The following is a 20,984-nucleotide window of genomic DNA, read 5'->3' on the forward strand; positions in this document are numbered from 1 at the left end:
TCGGTGTCCCTGGGTCTTTTCAAGTGTTATATGAATAAATCTTCTTTTTTCGGTACTGGTACTAGTTTTATTTTGTTGTAATTATCCGCGACACCTTAAAGGTCGGTCCTTGAAAATACTGTCGGGCATAAACCGGTCCGTGGCGCAAAAAAGGTTGAGGACCGCTGACTTAATGCATATTTCCTAATTATATACGTATGAGCCACTAATAGGAGAAAATGAGCACGCAATAAAGTGGACTTGTTAGGGAGAGATTGCCATCAGAGTTAAAACACTCCACCTCAATTTTGATGATGGACACAGCTAAAAAAATGAGCGTTTTGTTGACACTGATGACAAAATCCTGGTCAGATACAGACAGACACATGCATACAACACACACTCTGCTCAAAAGTTTGTGGTCAGATTCAAACAGTTGTCTTTTAATTAATAATTTACATTTACTTTAACATAATATTACATGAAAATGATCAGAAATGTTTTCACAGATGTGTGTTTAATGAATCATTTATGTTGAATCACCCATGATGCATTAGGAAATGTCTACACACTTATACGTGCGCCAAATCTTAGAAACAATCACTGCTGTGTGGACCAATCACATGGTTATAAACCAGGTGAAAATTGACCTCAAACTTTTGAGCTGTAGTGTAGATTGCAATGATAGTGTATAGTTATCTATTACAGAAGAATATATAGAAGTATGAGGACAGGGAGACACTGTAAAAAAGTTATGAGCTGTCTTGCTGCAGAGAAAGTGGAGTCTGTCATCCTTGAAAAGCTCCCAAGATAGGCAGCTGGCAGGTTGAATGATGCTCTGCCTCTGTGGTCAAGTACAGACATAGGCCTTAAGCAACCATGAGCCACTGATAAGTGTGAGAAATTAGTGCACTTAATGCAGCGGTCCCCATCCCCCGGGCCTCGGACCGGTACCGGTCCGTGAGTCGTTTGGTACCGGGCCGCGAGAGTTGAGGCTCAGGTGTGAAATGTATGGTTTTCAGGGTTTTTATCGGTTTTCAGGGTTATTTTGTTATCGTTTTTATCGTTAACTCGGTGTCCCTGGGCCTTTTCAAGTGTGTTATGAATAAATCTTCTTTTTTCGGTACTGGTACTAGTTTTATTTTGTTGTAATTATCCGCGACACCTTAAAGGCCGGTCCTTGAAAATACTGTCGGGCATAAACCGGTCCATGGCGCAAATAAGGTTGAGGACCGCTGACTTAATGCATGTTTCCTAATTATATACGTATGAGCCACTAATAGGAGAAAATGAGCACGCAATAAAGTGGACTTGTTAGGGAGAGATTGCCATCAGAGTTAAAACACTCCACCTCAATTTTGATGATGGACACAGCTAAAAAAAATGAGCGTTTTGTTGACACTGATGACAAAATCCTGGTCAGATACAGACAGACACATGCATACAACACACACTACTGCTCAAAAGTTTGTGGTCAGTTTCAAACAGTTGTCTTTTAATTAATAATTTACATTTACTTTAACATAATATTACATGAAAATGATCAGAAATGTTTTCACAGATGTGTGTTTAATGAATCATTTATGTTGAATCACCCATGATGCATTAGGAAATGTCTACACACTTATACATGGGCCCATTTTTAGTAACAATCACTGCTGTATGGACTGATCACATGGTTATAAACCAGGTGAAAATTGACTTCAAACTTTTGAGCTGTAGTGTAGATTGCAATGATAGTGTATAGTTATCTATTACAGAAGAATATATAGAAGTATGAGGACAGGGAGACACTGTAAAAAAGTTATGAGCTGTCTTGCTGCAGAGAAAGTGGAGTCTGTCATCCTTGAAAAGCTCCCAAGATAGGCAGCTGGCAGGTTGAATGATGCTCTGCCTCTGTGGTCAAGTACAGACATAGGCCTTAAGCAACCATGAGCCACTGATAAGTGTGAGAAATTAGTGCACTTAATGCAGCGGTCCCCATCCCCCGGGCCTCGGACCGGTACCGGTCCGTGAGTCGTTTGGTACCGGGCCGCGAGAGTTGAGGCTCAGTTGTGAAATGTATGGTTTTCAGGGTTTTTATCGGTTTTCAGCGTTATTTTGTTATCGTTTTTATCGTTAACTCGGTGTCCCTGGGCCTTTTCAAGTGTTATATGAATAAATCTTCTTTTTTCGGTACTGGTACTAGTTTTATTTTGTTGTATTTATCCGCGACACCTTAAAGGCCGGTCCTTTAAAATATTGTCGGGCATAAACCGGTCCGTGGCGCAAAAAAGGTTGAGGACCGCTGACTTAATGCATGTTTCCTAATTATATACGTATGAGCCACTAATAGGAGAAAATGAGCACGCAATAAAGTGGACTTGTTAGGGAGAGATTGCCATCAGAGTTAAAACACTCCACCTCAATTTTGATGATGGACACAGCTAAAAAAATGAGCGTTTTGTTCAAATTCAAATTCAAATTCAAATTTTATTTGTCACGTACACAGTCATACACAGTACGATATGTAGTGAAATGCTTGGACAACTGCTCGTGACCTAAAGAAAACAAAAAAGGAAAAGGCTATGAATAAGATAGGAAATAAATATGAAAAATTAAAAAGGGTAAATTTAACTAGGAAGGAATAAAATATAAATTAAGGTTAAAAATGAAATAACTGTACAACACAAATTAGAATGAAGGGTAAATTTAACTGGGAAGAATAAGATAAAGATAAATATATAAATTAAAGTTGAAAATAAAATAACTGTACAACAAAATACACAATACACAATATAGAACTATATAAGAATGTATGAAGAAATCTAAATATAAATAAATATATACACAATAACAGCAGCTGTACAAGTATTAACCGGAAATGAAGAATATAGTGACCAGTGTTGTGCAAAACCAAAGTCCAGAAAGTCCAGTGTGTGTGTAAGAACCATATGTGTGGGTCAGTACTGTGTGGTGGTGTGATTGAGAGACCGTATCGCCTGCGGGAAGAAGCTCCTCCTCAGTCTCTCTGTGTTGGTCTTCAGGGAGCGGAATCGCTTTCCTGACCTCAACAGAGAGAACAGTCTGTTGTTGGGATGGCTGAGGTCCTTCACGATCTTCCTGGCCTTGGTCCAGCACCGCCTGCTGTAGATTGAGTGCAGGTCAGGGAGCTCGGAGCGGATGGTGCGCTCAGCTGACCGCACAACCCTCTGTAGAGCTCGTCTGTCCTGCATGGTGCTGTTCCCGAACCAGGTTAAGATGTTTCCCGCCAGGATGCTCTCTATGGTGCACGAGTAAAAGTTCCTGAGCACCTTGGAGGGCAGTTGGAAGTCTCTCAAGCGTCTGAGGTGGTAGAGACGCTGTCGGGCCTTTTTCACCACGGTGTTGATGTGACAGGACCATGACAGGTCCTGCGTGATGTGAACTCCGAGGTATTTGAAGCTGTCCACTCTCTCCACTGGGCACTCGTTGATGACGGGGGTCTGGTAGTTCCTCTCCTGCTTAGTGCTGAAGTCCACTATCAGCTCCTTTGTCTTACTGACGTTTAGAAGGAGGTTGTTCCTCTGGCACCAGTTCTCCAGATTCCTAATCTCCTTCAGGTAGGCCGTCTCGTTGTTATCAGAGATCAGGCCCACCACGACGGTGTCGTCAGCAAACTTGATGATGGTGGTGGAGCTGGTAGTGGCCACACAGTCATATGTGTACAAAGAGTACAGCAGGGGGCTCAGAACACACCCCTGGGGGGCTCCAGTGCTGAGAGTGGTGGAGGCTGAGACATGTCCGCCCATCCTTACTGCCTGTGGTCTGCCAGTTAGGAAGTTGGAGATCCACTGACACATAGATGAGCTGAGTCCCAGATGCTCCAGCTTGGTGGTGAGTGTGGAGGGAATTATGGTGTTAAATGCAGAGCTGTAGTCTATGAAGAGCATTTTAACATAATTCCCCCTTCTAGTGTCCAAGTGAGTGAGTGATGTGTGGAGGAGATGAGAGATGGCATCGTCTGTGGAACGATTTGGACGGTAAGCGAACTGTAGTGGGTCCAGTGTGTCTGGTAGTGAAGAAATGATGAAGTCTCTGACCAGGCGTTCAAAGCACTTCATCACTACTGAGGTGAGGGCTACAGGGCGATAGTCATTGAGAGAAGCAGGGTGGGGTTTCTTCGGGACAGGAACAATGATGGACTCTTTGAAGCATGTGGGGATCACCGACTGAGATAAAGAGATGTTGAATATCTCAGTGAACACAGGAGCTAGCTGGTATGCGCAGTCTCTTAGGATACGACCTGGGATGCCGTCTGGTCCTGCTGCTTTCCTGGTGTTCACTCTTTTGAAGGCTCTCCTTACTTCATGCTCGGAGATGACGAGCACGTTTCCGGTGCTGGCAGTATCTTCCTGTCTGCAGCCGTTAGCGCCGCTAGCACTAGCATTGTTGGAGACCTTAGCTGCAGCCTCGAAGCGAGCATAGAAAGTGTTCAGCTCGTCTGCCAGAGTCACGGCCGCGTTCGTCATACCGGTTGTTGGTGCTTTATAGTCCGTTATTGTCCTTAGTCCCCGCCACAGGCTCCTAGAGTCACTCTGTTGGAGTTGTGACTCTAGTTTCCTCCCGTAGCGCTGCTTCGCCTCTTTCACCGCCCTCCGCACGTTATATGACGCGGCTTTGTACGGGTCCATGTCCCCCGTCATGAGTCCCGTGTTGTAGGCAGCGGTGCGGGATCTCAGAGCGTCGCGGATGGTTTTATCCACCCACGGCTTCTGGTTGGGAAACGTTGTTGACACTGATGACAAAATCCTGGTCAGATACAGACAGACACATGCATACAACACACACTACTGCTCAAAAGTTTGTGGTCAGATTCAAACAGTTGTCTTTTAATTAATAATTTACATTTACTTTAACATAATATTACATGAAAATGATCAGAAATGTTTTCACAGATGTGTGTTTAATGAATCATTTATGTTGAATCACCCATGATGCATTAGGAAATGTCTACACACTTATACGTGCGCCAAATCTTAGAAACAATCACTGCTGTGTGGACCGATCACATGGTTATAAACCAGGTGAAAATTGACTTCAAACTTTTGAGCTGTAGTGTAGATTGCAATGATAGTGTATAGTTATCTATTACAGAAGAATATATAGAAGTATGAGGACAGGGAGACACTGTAAAAAAGTTATGAGCTGTCTTGCTGCAGAGAAAGTGGAGTCTGTCATCCTTGAAAAGCTCCCAAGATAGGCAGCTGGCAGGTTGAATGATGCTCTGCCTCTGTGGTCAAGTACAGACATAGGCCTTAAGCAACCATGAGCCACTGATAAGTGTGAGAAATTAGTGCACTTAATGCAGCGGTCCCCATCCCCCGGGCCTCGGTCCGGTACCGGTCCGTGAGTCGTTTGGTACCGGGCCACGAGAGTTGAGGCTCAGGTGTGAAATGTATGGTTTTCAGGGTTTTTATCGGTTTTCAGGGTTATTTTGTTATCGTTTTTATCGTTAACTCGGTGTCCCTGGGCCTTTTCAAGTGTTATATGAATAAATCTTCTTTTTTTCGGTACCGGTACTAGTTTTATTTTGTTGTATTTATCTGCGAAACCTTAAAGGCCGGTCCTTGAAAATATTGTCGGGCATAAACGGGTCCGTGGCGCAAAAAAGGTTGAAGACCGCTGACTTAATGCATGTTTCCTAATTATATACGTATGAGCCACTAATAGGAGAAAATGAGCACGCAATAAAGTGGACTTGTTAGGGAGAGATTGCCATCAGAGTTAAAACACTCCACCTCAATTTTGATGATGGACACAGCTAAAAAAATGAGCGTTTTGTTGACACTGATGACAAAATCCTGGTCAGATACAGACAGACACATGCATACAACACACACTACTGCTCAAAAGTTTGTGGTCAGATTCAAACAGTTGTCTTTTAATTAATAATTTACATTTACTTTAACATAATATTACATGAAAATGATCAGAAATGTTTTCACAGATGTGTGTTTAATGAATCATTTATGTTGAATCACCCATGATGCATTAGGAAATGTCTACACACTTATACGTGCGCCAAATCTTAGAAACAATCACTGCTGTATGGACCGATCACATGGTTATAAACCAGGTGAAAATTGACCTCAAACTTTTGAGCTGTAGTGTAGATTGCAATGATAGTGTATATTTATTTATTACAGAAGAATATATAGAAGTATGAGGACAGGGAGACACTGTAAAAAAGTTATGAGCTGTCTTGCTGCAGAGAAAGTGGAGTCTGTCATCCTTGAAAAGCTCCCAAGATAGGCAGCTGGCAGGTTGAATGATGCTCTGCCTCTGTGGTCAAGTACAGACATAGGCCTTAAGCAACCATGAGCCACTGATAAGTGTGAGAAATTAGTGCACTTAATGCAGCGGTCCCCATCCCCCGGGCCTCGGTCCGGTACCGGTCCGTGAGTCGTTTGGTACCGGGCCGCGAGAGTTGAGGCTCAGGTGTGAAATGTATGGTTTTCAGGGTTTTTATCGGTTTTCAGCGTTATTTTGTTATCGTTTTTATCGTTAACTCGGTGTCCCTGGGCCTTTTCAAGTGTGTTATGAATAAATCTTCTTTTTTCGGTACCGGTACTAGTTTTATTTTGTTGTATTTATCCGCGACACCTTAAAGGCCGGTCCTTGAAAATATTGTCGGGCATAAACCGGTCCATGGCGCAAATAAGGTTGAGGACCGCTGACTTAATGCATGTTTCCTAATTATATACGTATGAGCCACTAATAGGAGAAAATGAGCACGCAATAAAGTGGACTTGTTAGGGAGAGATTGCCATCAGAGTTAAAACACTCCACCTCAATTTTGATGATGGACACAGCTAAAAAAATGAGCGTTTTGTTGACACTGATGACAAAATCCTGGTCAGATACAGACAGACACATGCATACAACACACACTACTGCTCAAAAGTTTGTGGTCAGTTTCAATCAGTTGTCTTTTAATTAATAATTTACATTTACTTTAACATAATATTACATGAAAATGATCAGAAATGTTTTCACAGATGTGTGTTTAATGAATCATTTATGTTGAATCACCCATGATGCATTAGGAAATGTCTACACACTTATACGTGCGCCAAATCTTAGAAACAATCACTGCTGTGTGGACCAATCACATGGTTATAAACCAGGTGAAAATTGACTTCAAACTTTTGAGCTGTAGTGTAGATTGCAATGATAGTGTATAGTTATTTATTACAGAAGAATATATAGAAGTATGAGGACAGGGAGACACTGTAAAAAAGTTATGAGCTGTCTTGCTGCAGAGAAAGTGGAGTCTGTCATCCTTGAAAAGCTCCCAAGATAGGCAGCTGGCAGGTTGAATGATGCTCTGCCTCTGTGGTCAAGTACAGACATAGGCCTTAAGCAACCATGAGCCACTGATAAGTGTGAGAAATTAGTGCACTTAATGCAGCGGTCCCCATCCCCCGGGCCTCGGACCGGTACCGGTCCGTGAGTCGTTTGGTACCGGGCCGCGAGTGTTGAGGCTCAGGTGTGAAATGTATGGTTTTCAGGGTTTTTATCGGTTTTCAGGGTTATTTTGTTATCGTTTTTATCGTTAACTCGGTGTCCCTGGGTCTTTTCAAGTGTTATATGAATAAATCTTCTTTTTTCGGTACTGGTACTAGTTTTATTTTGTTGTAATTATCCGCGACACCTTAAAGGTCGGTCCTTGAAAATACTGTCGGGCATAAACCGGTCCGTGGCGCAAAAAAGGTTGAGGACCGCTGACTTAATGCATATTTCCTAATTATATACGTATGAGCCACTAATAGGAGAAAATGAGCACGCAATAAAGTGGACTTGTTAGGGAGAGATTGCCATCAGAGTTAAAACACTCCACCTCAATTTTGATGATGGACACAGCTAAAAGAATGAGCGTTTTGTTGACACTGATGACAAAATCCTGGTCAGATACAGACAGACACATGCATACAACACACACTACTGCTCAAAAGTTTGTGGTCAGATTCAAACAGTTGTCTTTTAATTAATAATTTACATTTACTTTAACATAATATTACATGAAAATGATCAGAAATGTTTTCACAGATGTGTGTTTAATGAATCATTTATGTTGAATCACCCATGATGCATTAGGAAATGTCTACACACTTATACGTGCGCCAAATCTTAGAAACAATCACTGCTGTGTGGACCAATCACATGGTTATAAACCAGGTGAAAATTGACCTCAAACTTTTGAGCTGTAGTGTAGATTGCAATGATAGTGTATAGTTATCTATTACAGAAGAATATATAGAAGTATGAGGACAGGGAGACACTGTAAAAAAGTTATGAGCTGTCTTGCTGCAGAGAAAGTGGAGTCTGTCATCCTTGAAAAGCTCCCAAGATAGGCAGCTGGCAGGTTGAATGATGCTCTGCCTCTGTGGTCAAGTACAGACATAGGCCTTAAGCAACCATGAGCCACTGATAAGTGTGAGAAATTAGTGCACTTAATGCAGCGGTCCCCATCCCCCGGGCCTCGGACCGGTACCGGTCCGTGAGTCGTTTGGTACCGGGCCGCGAGAGTTGAGGCTCAGGTGTGAAATGTATGGTTTTCAGGGTTTTTATCGGTTTTCAGGGTTATTTTGTTATCGTTTTTATCGTTAACTCGGTGTCCCTGGGCCTTTTCAAGTGTGTTATGAATAAATCTTCTTTTTTCGGTACTGGTACTAGTTTTATTTTGTTGTAATTATCCGCGACACCTTAAAGGCCGGTCCTTGAAAATACTGTCGGGCATAAACCGGTCCATGGCGCAAATAAGGTTGAGGACCGCTGACTTAATGCATGTTTCCTAATTATATACGTATGAGCCACTAATAGGAGAAAATGAGCACGCAATAAAGTGGACTTGTTAGGGAGAGATTGCCATCAGAGTTAAAACACTCCACCTCAATTTTGATGATGGACACAGCTAAAAAAAATGAGCGTTTTGTTGACACTGATGACAAAATCCTGGTCAGATACAGACAGACACATGCATACAACACACACTACTGCTCAAAAGTTTGTGGTCAGTTTCAAACAGTTGTCTTTTAATTAATAATTTACATTTACTTTAACATAATATTACATGAAAATGATCAGAAATGTTTTCACAGATGTGTGTTTAATGAATCATTTATGTTGAATCACCCATGATGCATTAGGAAATGTCTACACACTTATACATGGGCCCATTTTTAGTAACAATCACTGCTGTATGGACTGATCACATGGTTATAAACCAGGTGAAAATTGACTTCAAACTTTTGAGCTGTAGTGTAGATTGCAATGATAGTGTATAGTTATCTATTACAGAAGAATATATAGAAGTATGAGGACAGGGAGACACTGTAAAAAAGTTATGAGCTGTCTTGCTGCAGAGAAAGTGGAGTCTGTCATCCTTGAAAAGCTCCCAAGATAGGCAGCTGGCAGGTTGAATGATGCTCTGCCTCTGTGGTCAAGTACAGACATAGGCCTTAAGCAACCATGAGCCACTGATAAGTGTGAGAAATTAGTGCACTTAATGCAGCGGTCCCCATCCCCCGGGCCTCGGTCCGGTACCGGTCCGTGAGTCGTTTGGTACCGGGCCGCGAGAGTTGAGGCTCAGGTGTGAAATGTATGGTTTTCAGGGTTTTTATCGGTTTTCAGCGTTATTTTGTTATCGTTTTTATCGTTAACTCGGTGTCCCTGGGCCTTTTCAAGTGTTATATGAATAAATCTTCTTTTTTCGGTACCGGTACTAGTTTTATTTTGTTGTATTTATCTGCGACACCTTAAAGGCCGGTCCTTTAAAATATTGTCGGGCATAAACGGGTCCGTGGCGCAAAAAAGGTTGAGGACCGCTGACTTAATGCATGTTTCCTAATTATATACGTATGAGCCACTAATAGGAGAAAATGAGCACGCAATAAAGTGGACTTGTTAGGGAGAGATTGCCATCAGAGTTAAAACACTCCACCTCAATTTTGATGATGGACACAGCTAAAAAAATGAGCGTTTTGTTCAAATTCAAATTCAAATTCAAATTTTATTTGTCACGTACACAGTCATACACAGTACGATATGTAGTGAAATGCTTGGACAACTGCTCGTGACCTAAAGAAAACAAAAAAGGAAAAGGCTATGAATAAGATAGGAAATAAATATGAAAAATTAAAAAGGGTAAATTTAACTAGGAAGGAATAAAATATAAATTAAGGTTAAAAATGAAATAACTGTACAACACAAATTAGAATGAAGGGTAAATTTAACTGGGAAGAATAAGATAAAGATAAATATATAAATTAAAGTTGAAAATAAAATAACTGTACAACAAAATACACAATACACAATATAGAACTATATAAGAATGTATGAAGAAATCTAAATATAAATAAATATATACACAATAACAGCAGCTGTACAAGTATTAACCGGAAATGAAGAATATAGTGACCAGTGTTGTGCAAAACCAAAGTCCAGAAAGTCCAGTGTGTGTGTAAGAACCATATGTGTGGGTCAGTACTGTGTGGTGGTGTGATTGAGAGACCGTATCGCCTGCGGGAAGAAGCTCCTCCTCAGTCTCTCTGTGTTGGTCTTCAGGGAGCGGAATCGCTTTCCTGACCTCAACAGAGAGAACAGTCTGTTGTTGGGATGGCTGAGGTCCTTCACGATCTTCCTGGCCTTGGTCCAGCACCGCCTGCTGTAGATTGAGTGCAGGTCAGGGAGCTCGGAGCGGATGGTGCGCTCAGCTGACCGCACAACCCTCTGTAGAGCTCGTCTGTCCTGCATGGTGCTGTTCCCGAACCAGGTTAAGATGTTTCCCGCCAGGATGCTCTCTATGGTGCAGGAGTAAAAGTTCCTGAGCACCTTGGAGGGCAGTTGGAAGTCTCTCAAGCGTCTGAGGTGGTAGAGACGCTGTCGGGCCTTTTTCACCACGGTGTTGATGTGACAGGACCATGACAGGTCCTGCGTGATGTGAACTCCGAGGTATTTGAAGCTGTCCACTCTCTCCACTGGGCACTCGTTGATGACGGGGGTCTGGTAGTTCCTCTCCTGCTTAGTGCTGAAGTCCACTATCAGCTCCTTTGTCTTACTGACGTTTAGAAGGAGGTTGTTCCTCTGGCACCAGTTCTCCAGATTCCTAATCTCCTTCAGGTAGGCCGTCTCGTTGTTATCAGAGATCAGGCCCACCACGACGGTGTCGTCAGCAAACTTGATGATGGTGGTGGAGCTGGTAGTGGCCACACAGTCATATGTGTACAAAGAGTACAGCAGGGGGCTCAGAACACACCCCTGGGGGGCTCCAGTGCTGAGAGTGGTGGAGGCTGAGACATGTCCGCCCATCCTTACTGCCTGTGGTCTGCCAGTTAGGAAGTTGGAGATCCACTGACACATAGATGAGCTGAGTCCCAGATGCTCCAGCTTGGTGGTGAGTGTGGAGGGAATTATGGTGTTAAATGCAGAGCTGTAGTCTATGAAGAGCATTTTAACATAATTCCCCCTTCTAGTGTCCAAGTGAGTGAGTGATGTGTGGAGGAGATGAGAGATGGCATCGTCTGTGGAACGATTTGGACGGTAAGCGAACTGTAGTGGGTCCAGTGTGTCTGGTAGTGAAGAAATGATGAAGTCTCTGACCAGGCGTTCAAAGCACTTCATCACTACTGAGGTGAGGGCTACAGGGCGATAGTCATTGAGAGAAGCAGGGTGGGGTTTCTTCGGGACAGGAACAATGATGGACTCTTTGAAGCATGTGGGGATCACCGACTGAGATAAAGAGATGTTGAATATCTCAGTGAACACAGGAGCTAGCTGGTATGCGCAGTCTCTTAGGATACGACCTGGGATGCCGTCTGGTCCTGCTGCTTTCCTGGTGTTCACTCTTTTGAAGGCTCTCCTTACTTCATGCTCGGAGATGACGAGCACGTTTCCGGTGCTGGCAGTATCTTCCTGTCTGCAGCCGTTAGCGCCGCTAGCACTAGCATTGTTGGAGACCTTAGCTGCAGCCTCGAAGCGAGCATAGAAAGTGTTCAGCTCGTCTGCCAGAGTCACGGCCGCGTTCGTCATACCGGTTGTTGGTGCTTTATAGTCCGTTATTGTCCTTAGTCCCCGCCACAGGCTCCTAGAGTCACTCTGTTGGAGTTGTGACTCTAGTTTCCTCCCGTAGCGCTGCTTCGCCTCTTTCACCGCCCTCCGCACGTTATATGACGCGGCTTTGTACGGGTCCATGTCCCCCGTCATGAGTCCCGTGTTGTAGGCAGCGGTGCGGGATCTCAGAGCGTCGCGGATGGTTTTATCCACCCACGGCTTCTGGTTGGGAAACGTTGTTGACACTGATGACAAAATCCTGGTCAGATACAGACAGACACATGCATACAACACACACTACTGCTCAAAAGTTTGTGGTCAGATTCAAACAGTTGTCTTTTAATTAATAATTTACATTTACTTTAACATAATATTACATGAAAATGATCAGAAATGTTTTCACAGATGTGTGTTTAATGAATCATTTATGTTGAATCACCCATGATGCATTAGGAAATGTCTACACACTTATACGTGCGCCAAATCTTAGAAACAATCACTGCTGTGTGGACCGATCACATGGTTATAAACCAGGTGAAAATTGACTTCAAACTTTTGAGCTGTAGTGTAGATTGCAATGATAGTGTATAGTTATCTATTACAGAAGAATATATAGAAGTATGAGGACAGGGAGACACTGTAAAAAAGTTATGAGCTGTCTTGCTGCAGAGAAAGTGGAGTCTGTCATCCTTGAAAAGCTCCCAAGATAGGCAGCTGGCAGGTTGAATGATGCTCTGCCTCTGTGGTCAAGTACAGACATAGGCCTTAAGCAACCATGAGCCACTGATAAGTGTGAGAAATTAGTGCACTTAATGCAGCGGTCCCCATCCCCCGGGCCTCGGTCCGGTACCGGTCCGTGAGTCGTTTGGTACCGGGCCACGAGAGTTGAGGCTCAGGTGTGAAATGTATGGTTTTCAGGGTTTTTATCGGTTTTCAGGGTTATTTTGTTATCGTTTTTATCGTTAACTCGGTGTCCCTGGGCCTTTTCAAGTGTTATATGAATAAATCTTCTTTTTTTCGGTACCGGTACTAGTTTTATTTTGTTGTATTTATCTGCGAAACCTTAAAGGCCGGTCCTTGAAAATATTGTCGGGCATAAACGGGTCCGTGGCGCAAAAAAGGTTGAAGACCGCTGACTTAATGCATGTTTCCTAATTATATACGTATGAGCCACTAATAGGAGAAAATGAGCACGCAATAAAGTGGACTTGTTAGGGAGAGATTGCCATCAGAGTTAAAACACTCCACCTCAATTTTGATGATGGACACAGCTAAAAAAATGAGCGTTTTGTTGACACTGATGACAAAATCCTGGTCAGATACAGACAGACACATGCATACAACACACACTACTGCTCAAAAGTTTGTGGTCAGATTAAAACATTCTTGTCTTAATTGTAAAATTATATTTGCTTTAACATAATATTACGCAAAGTTTACCAGTAATGTTTTCACAGATGTGTGTTTAATGAATCTTTTATTGGTTAAATCACTCATGATGCATTAGGAAATGTCTGCATATTTATACATGGACCAAATTTTAGTAACACTCACTCCTTTATGGCCACATGGAACACACTTGATTCAATCAGATTACAAACAGAAAATGGGATGATCCATCAGAAACCTCGATATTTTACTGTTTTTAATCCACACAATGATTTTGGTTTGTGCTGATATCTTTGGAAAAAGGTTTCTTGACTGACAAGTTTGGATGTAACATCACAAACTGACATCTGGTGACACGATGTACCAAATAAAAATGGGCCTCTGTAGATGTCACGGTTCCCTTGCCCTCTTTTGCTGGCCTGCTTCTTTCTCTCTCTCCTCTTTCGGTGTATGCCTGTGTTGTTGTCCGTGTGCTTGTCTTTTTTAGGGGATGCTCCTCCACCTTCCCGTCCCTCAGTCACTTGTGAAGAATCAGCTGATTACTCGCCTGTTCCTCGCGAGGTCTTCATGCTGGCTTCTAAACAACCAGATCATTGCAGTACCAAGGTAACGTATCATGCCACAGTCATGTCACATTTTCCATCAGTTCTTGCCTTTGCTCACTCTCTGTTTCTGTGCAGACGTTTCAGCGTTACGGATCTCCACGACCTTCTGTGACAGTGTCTGAGTGTGCCTCCAGACAACCTTCACTACCATTGAATCATACCTGTTATTAACCTCTGTCTCTCTTCCACAGCATGTCTTTTATCCTGTCTTCCTTCTCTCACCCCAACCGGTCGCAGCAGATGGCCGCCCCTCCCTGAGCCTGGTTCTGCCGGAGGTTTCTTCCTGTTAAAAGGGAGTTTTTCCTTCCCACTGTTGCCAAAGTGCTTGCTCATAGGGGGTCATATGATTGTTGGGTTTTTCTCTGTATCTATGAAGCGCCTTGAGGTGACTTTTGTTGTGATTTGGCGCTATATAAATAAAACTGAATTGAATTGAATTGAATTCTGTTGTTTTCATAACAGTACACTGTAGAAATAATGGACTGTGTATTAGGTATTGAGGTCATAGTGAATGTAGTTTATTAGTGTGTGTCGTAGTATGATTTTGTTGTTGATAGGATTTAAGATTACAAAATAGAAAATAGTCCTGGGATGGGAACAAAGAACTGAGGTGCAGGGAAGTGCGGCAGTTAACCCCCAAACACAGGACAGTAGCAAGATTTACTGAGGGTGAGGGGCAGACAATTGCCAATGTACATTACCTTAAAAGGAGATGGGGGTCAGGGTGTCAGCACCCCAGGCCACTTTACCAGTGTTTTTCCATTGTGGGGGATTTACTGTAGAAATTGGAGACCAGAGACTATAACTGTAATTGTTGTGTGAAACCCTTCAGATCAGCCTTTAGAGTAGGACTGCACAGGATGCAGTGTGCTGATCTCCAGATGCATCTGTAAGGAAAATGGGTAATGAAAGGATTGTGTGAAATTTGGAAACATCTCTGCGTGATCTCTACCAAGACAAAAAGAATCGGAGAGACCGACGTTGTCTCAACAACACTAAGTAGATATTCCACTAAATCTCATTTGTGATTTATGCTAAATGTTACCATTAATTATTTATATTTCTTTACGCTTCTGATTAATTTAGTAAAACATCAAAAGATTTTCACTGTTGACAGTAAATAAGACATTTCTAATTCTCTACAGACGTTTGAGCTGTAGTATAGATTGCAATAATAGTGTATGGTTATTGTTTATAGCAGATGAAATAGCAGATGAAGTATCAGGACAGGGTGTGAATAAAAGTTATGAGTTGCGTTGCTGCAGAGAAAGTTGTTCACTCTGGTGAGGTCTAATGAGTCTAATGGGAGGCTGAGCCTTCAGCTTTCCTGTCCCTGTCCTGTTTAACCAGAAACGCTCTCGTCTTTTAACATTAAACTCATAACTTTCCTTTTTGATCAGTCTTACAGCTACAGCTGGATCAGCTGACCCTGTCCCATCCTTTAGTTATGCTGTTATAGGCCACAACTGCTCATTAACTTCCCATCATGCACTGAGCACTTCTGTCTTTTACTCTCAGTGTGTTAATATATCACTACTGCGTGTCAGTAACGTTGGTCCTTTTCCTCCCATCATGTGTGATCCTCCACTTCTTTTAAGTGTCTCCCAGCGCAATTCTTACCATATTTTGGTTCCTGCAACTGGTCTGTCGGGTTATTGTCTCCCCAGAAACACTTTCCTTGTGCTTTTGGAAATCTATTTTTTCCTATTTCTGTTTTGTTTTTCCTATTTCCGCTGTGTTTTGTGTGCTTTTGCAGGGTTTTTCTTATTGCTGGTGTTTTCTTAAGTTGCAGTCCGTTCGGCCTCTCAGGGCCACCGCAGTACAGTCCCCCCCAATTTTTTTAAATTTAACCCAACAACATAGTTGGTTAAATTATACAAAAAAAAAAATCATATGTGCCCATAAAAGAGGTCAAAATCACAGAACTCTACTCAAAGTTAACAACAACCAATACTGATACCTCAAACAAACTGACCTCACTAAAGAAGACAAAGGGGGAAACTTAAATAGTGGCTGATCAGCCCACAAAAATCACAAAAAGGGGTAAAACACACAAAAACCTAACTGAGACCAAAACCAGTTATTTATTATCCTGTAAATTAAACCTTATATTTAAGGAAAGACCAATGTGGATGCAGTGTTGTGTGTAAGCCTCTACACTGATATTACCACTGTGTGGCTGTAACTGCAGCCATCACACCGCCTGACCACGTTAAGGTGGTAATCTCTCAGGGGGAAAACAGAAAAACAAAACAACAAAAAATAAAATAAAATAATGCTCATCAGATTCTAACAATTCAAAACATGACATTTACCTTAACTGGATGACCTATATAATAAATATTATCGAACCCAACAATAGTACTTCACACTATTGCCAATATTAACAAAACCAAAAAGGGTAAGCCAAGTTATTTAAAAAAAGACAATTCACAAAGTCTTGAAAAATAGAAATAAAGAATAAAAATCTTCAATCCACTCTATAACAGCAGTCTCCTGCTTCCCTGCAGATCAACACGTTCTCACTCCTAACTCGTCATATGTGCGACGCCCATACAGCATGTATCACTTCTCAGTTATTTATTGCACTTCTTGCTCGTCAGTGAGGCACTTTTAGTGCTTTATCTATGTTTGTGTGGGGACTTGTTATAAATCAGTCTTCAACCTTTAATCTCTCTCTGAAAATGACTGGGATTAAATGCAGTATAATAAACTTTCCTGAACGTGTGTCTTGTCATGATCTCCAGTGCTGCCATTTCATAGGATCTCCTGTCCAGGGCTTCTCAGACGTTGGTTGTTTTTATAACTCCTCTCACCTTCTGCTCTTGTGTCTGCTGTGATAAGCCTTTTATACTCCATCCATCCATCCATCCATTCACTTCCGCTTCTCCTTTTCAGGGTCGCGGGGGGCGCTGGAGCCTATCCCAGCTGTCATAGGGCGAGAGGCAGGGTACACCCTGGACAGGTCGCCAGTCTGTCGCAGGGCCAACACACAGGGACAGACAACCATTCGCACTCACATTCATACCTAGTGACAATTTGGATTATCCAATTAACCTATCCCCACAAGCTGCATGTCTTTGGACGGTGGGAGGAAGCCGGAGTACCCGGAGAGAACCCACGCAAACACGGGGAGAACATGCAAACTCCACACAGAAAGACCCCGGCCTGATGGTGGAATTGAACTCAGGACCTTCTTGCTGTGTGGCGCCTTTTATACTCACCCATTTTATTTCCATTTCTGTTTCTCACTATTTTTCTTAACAAGATTAAACCAGAATCAAGGTATGACTCAAGTATGTGAGGAAATTCTACACTAATTGGTACCCGCGGTCTTTCTTATGTTACATACCACACCCCAAAGAAAGGGCACACATAATGCAGACACATTTTCAGTGACCCAAATAACATTCAAACACGCTCCGTATCATAACCTCCTTTTTGTTTGTGTTTATTTTAAGCAGTTGATTTAACATAAGGATTAAAATAGAAAGAACAATCCTTGAAATAACACATGTGTGTGAAATACATAATACAAAACATAAAATAAATAAATATGTCAAATCCCCTTAGATCCAGCCTCACAATCACTTGTTCTATGATGACTAAAGGAAGTTTATTTACGTCACAGACCCAGTGACGCCCATTCAGTTTCATTATCCAGGAAGTAACAGCTGATGCTCACTTCTGTTTAAGACACAGTCCAATCTTAGGTTCCTCATCCTGAGTGGAACAATGGGTCTATGTGAGTACAGCTGCCTTTTTCACATCATCTTGTTACGGCCCTAGCAGGGCCTCCTCCTGAAGGTGCCTGTGTGGGCGTGTCCCACCACCTCTTCTGCCTGAGGTGCCACCTTTCCCTGTTACACAGCTGACTCACATCAGTAATTAAAAGTATTTAAGCCCAGGGAAAGGTGAGCTCTGGGCCAGAGTGCCAGTAGTGTGGTTACAGCTAGTGAGCTGAGTGGTTGTTGTGTTTGCAGCTAGTGAGCTGTGTTTTTGGTGGTTTTCAGCTAGTGAGCTGCTCTTTCTTTTTGGCTTACGTTTTACTTTATTGACCAACGCCTGAGTTTTGTTTGTTTTCTTAAATGGTAATAGCGGCTTGTCCGTCTCTTTTAGTTAGTATAAATTGAAACTTTAATAAAACTCTTTAATTTAACCCCTTTGCCTCCTTGACTCCTTTTTCTGACCCGGTCCCTTTTGTTACTTCCCCCTCCCCGCCTAGACCCCTCAGGGGAACGTAACAATCTCTACATTATATGAGTTGATGATTCTAGCATTACAGAAAATGTCTTAATATTTCCAGACTGAGCTGTGGTGAGATCTTTAGTTTTCTTTCTTGTGTTTCAGTGACAGCCTTAGCCATCACAAACCTATTTGCTTATTTATTTATTTTTATCTCTAAAACTCATAGGTAAATACATATCAATACATGTATTCATCGTGAAGCATCCTGATGATCAATAACCAAGTGTTTCTTCCTGAAACAATTACATGTAACCAGTGTTGGGGAGTAACGGAATACATGTACCGCCGTTACGTATTTAAAATACAAAATATGAGTAACTGTATTCCGTTACAGTTACCGTTTAAAAAGGTGGTATTCAGAATACAGTTACTTTGTTGAAATAAATGGATTACACTGCGGTACTTTGTAGCCACAGCTGCCCTGAGGCAGACTGACAGAAGCGAGGCTGCCATATCACGCCATCTGGCCTCTACTAGTAGGCAGTAGGTGAAGTGTCTTGCCCAAGGACACAACGACCAAGACTGTCCGAGCCGCGGCTTGAACCGGCAACCTTCCAATTACAAGACAAACTGCCAACTCTTGAGCCACGATCTAATGGACAGATGCAAGGTTATCGATGGTTACATCCTCGTGCAATAAAGAGGTTGAATGTTGTATCACACAATGCCTGATCAATTTGTTTCACTAACTCATCTAAATAAGGAATTTTGTAGCAGAAACAGTAATTATAGCAGTTTGTTGTGGAACAGTAATGTCCATATCAACAAGTTTTTTCTTGTGGCTCTAATACTCCATCGTAACATAAAGCCTCCCCGTCTTCTCTGTAGCTCAGTTACTTGATCTAAATCCTTGATCAGCTGTGTGCTGAGCTATGGCCCAGTTAGATGTTAATGTGTGTTCTTATGTTGTGTTATAGTGACAGCTGTGTGTACTGCTGCAGGAGCAAGTAAGCAGTTTATTTATCTTTAACTAATTTGAATCAAAGCCCGATCCATGTCTGATACATGTCTTGTCTTCCTGCAGTAGGTGCTGTAGTCACTGCTCCTGCTCTTCTGGGAGCTGCAGGTTTCAATTCAGCTGGAATAGCTGCAGGCTCCTGCGCTGCAGGCATGATGTCGTCTGCTGCAGCTTCTAATGGAGGAGAAGTGACAGCCGGAGGTGTGGTGGCTGTTTTGCAGTCAGCAGGTAAATAAATAATTAGACGTTTTATTAGGATTTTAACTTACAACAACATGCAAAAAGAAGAAGTTCATGGCTTTGGGCCTTGGATTCCAGGCCGGAGTTGTGTCCTCAGCCTGTAGTCTGACTTGGAGGAAGAAAACTAAATCTTGTGGACCCCATTGCAGTGTGAGTGTGGTGGTTTCTTACTGGTCAATAGTAGACCTTACAATGTTCTTGTACGGGAGTCATTTTGAACCATACGTAACATTTGACGTTTGTTGACAGGATTTTTGACCAGCATACAAAACCACCTGCCTTAGACTGATCAATATGGCTGATGAACCATCTGAAACCGTTAATATGGTGTCACCATTTTTTATTGGTGCACCCTGTGTACCAGAATTTTGTGGCATAACACGAATTATGAAGACCGGGAGAGCCAGATTAGTGCAATGCTCCATGCTCAAAAGTGGTCTATAGAGCAGCAGTGTGATTTTGTGCTGAGTGCATTAGGAGAGCAAGTGGAGCGGGATACGCCAGATAAGATCTTTCTTCAATTTAAAGAACTGTACGGGGACAAAACAGCTGTGGGTACCTTGCGTGCCATGTTTTATGACTGCAGACAAAGGCCAGAAGAGCCTATTAGAAAGTTCACTTTACATTTAAGGGAGATCTGTAATTTATTACTTTGGTTTGATTTTTCAGTTTTTCTTTACAGGAAAAGATGGATAAGCTTGGTGTTAGTCCTTTCCATCAAGTTTCCTTTGTTAAAGCTGTTTTCTGCTTACAGTATGTGAATATCAAATAAAGTCTTATGAATCAAATTATGTCAGTCCTTCATCACATGTATCACTTGTTTTTTTGGAGTGTTTTTTTTCTTTGTTTTTTAATTTTGTTATCCCACATGAAAAATTCCAAAACTGCAGATTTTAGACACTTTAGACCTAAAATGTATATTCATTAGGGGAAAAAAACATTCATTTGTGATAGTAAACGTAAAACAACCTGAAAGACTTCATGTGACAGTCAGAACATTGAGCTTATCAAATTTGCGGACCCCCATCACGGTTATGACTGTTCTTCCCATCCCATGCAAGGCCACCTGGGTTGGCTGGAAGACTGTTTACTTAGCCTGTCGGGGCGAAGGACACTGTCTCAGCTGAACTCTGGATACACACACACACACACACACACACACACACACACACACACACACACATACACTGATATGTGTAATACACTATCAGTACACTATCAATACACTACCAACATTCAAACAATATGTGGACTGTCCCACCAGGGGAGAGAAAATTTTAGACTTACTGTATGCTAACGTCAAGGATGCATACAGCTCCTCCTCCCTCCCCCCACTTGGTAGGTCAGATCATAACTTGATTCACCTCACCCCCCGCTATGTGCCAATTGTGAGGAGGGAACCTGTGACCACCAGGACTGTCAGGAGGTGGTCAGAGGAGGCAATAGCGGAACTACAGGGCTGTTTCGAGGTGACCGACTGGGAAACACTCTGT

General features: G+C 42.3%; 1 long non-coding RNA gene across 1 annotated transcript in view; it reads left to right on the plus strand.

The window, feature by feature from the left end:
- LOC146571484 (uncharacterized) overlaps window positions 1–14,468 on the plus strand; it is a 39,669-nt gene extending 25,201 nt beyond the window's left edge. The window contains exons 2-3 of the long non-coding RNA XR_014893132.1: window positions 13,928–14,046; window positions 14,121–14,468. This is a non-coding gene — a long non-coding RNA (uncharacterized LOC146571484). The remainder of the gene's footprint in view (window positions 1–13,927; window positions 14,047–14,120) is intronic.
- The last annotated feature ends 6,516 nt before the right edge of the window (window positions 14,469–20,984 follow it).

This window comes from Mchenga conophoros, linkage group LG7 (genome assembly GCF_057382185.1).
Source record: "Mchenga conophoros isolate Kocher_MC1m ecotype Shallow Benthic linkage group LG7, M_conophoros_male_GT1.1, whole genome shotgun sequence".
In the NCBI taxonomy this organism is placed as follows: Eukaryota; Metazoa; Chordata; class Actinopteri; order Cichliformes; family Cichlidae; genus Mchenga; species Mchenga conophoros.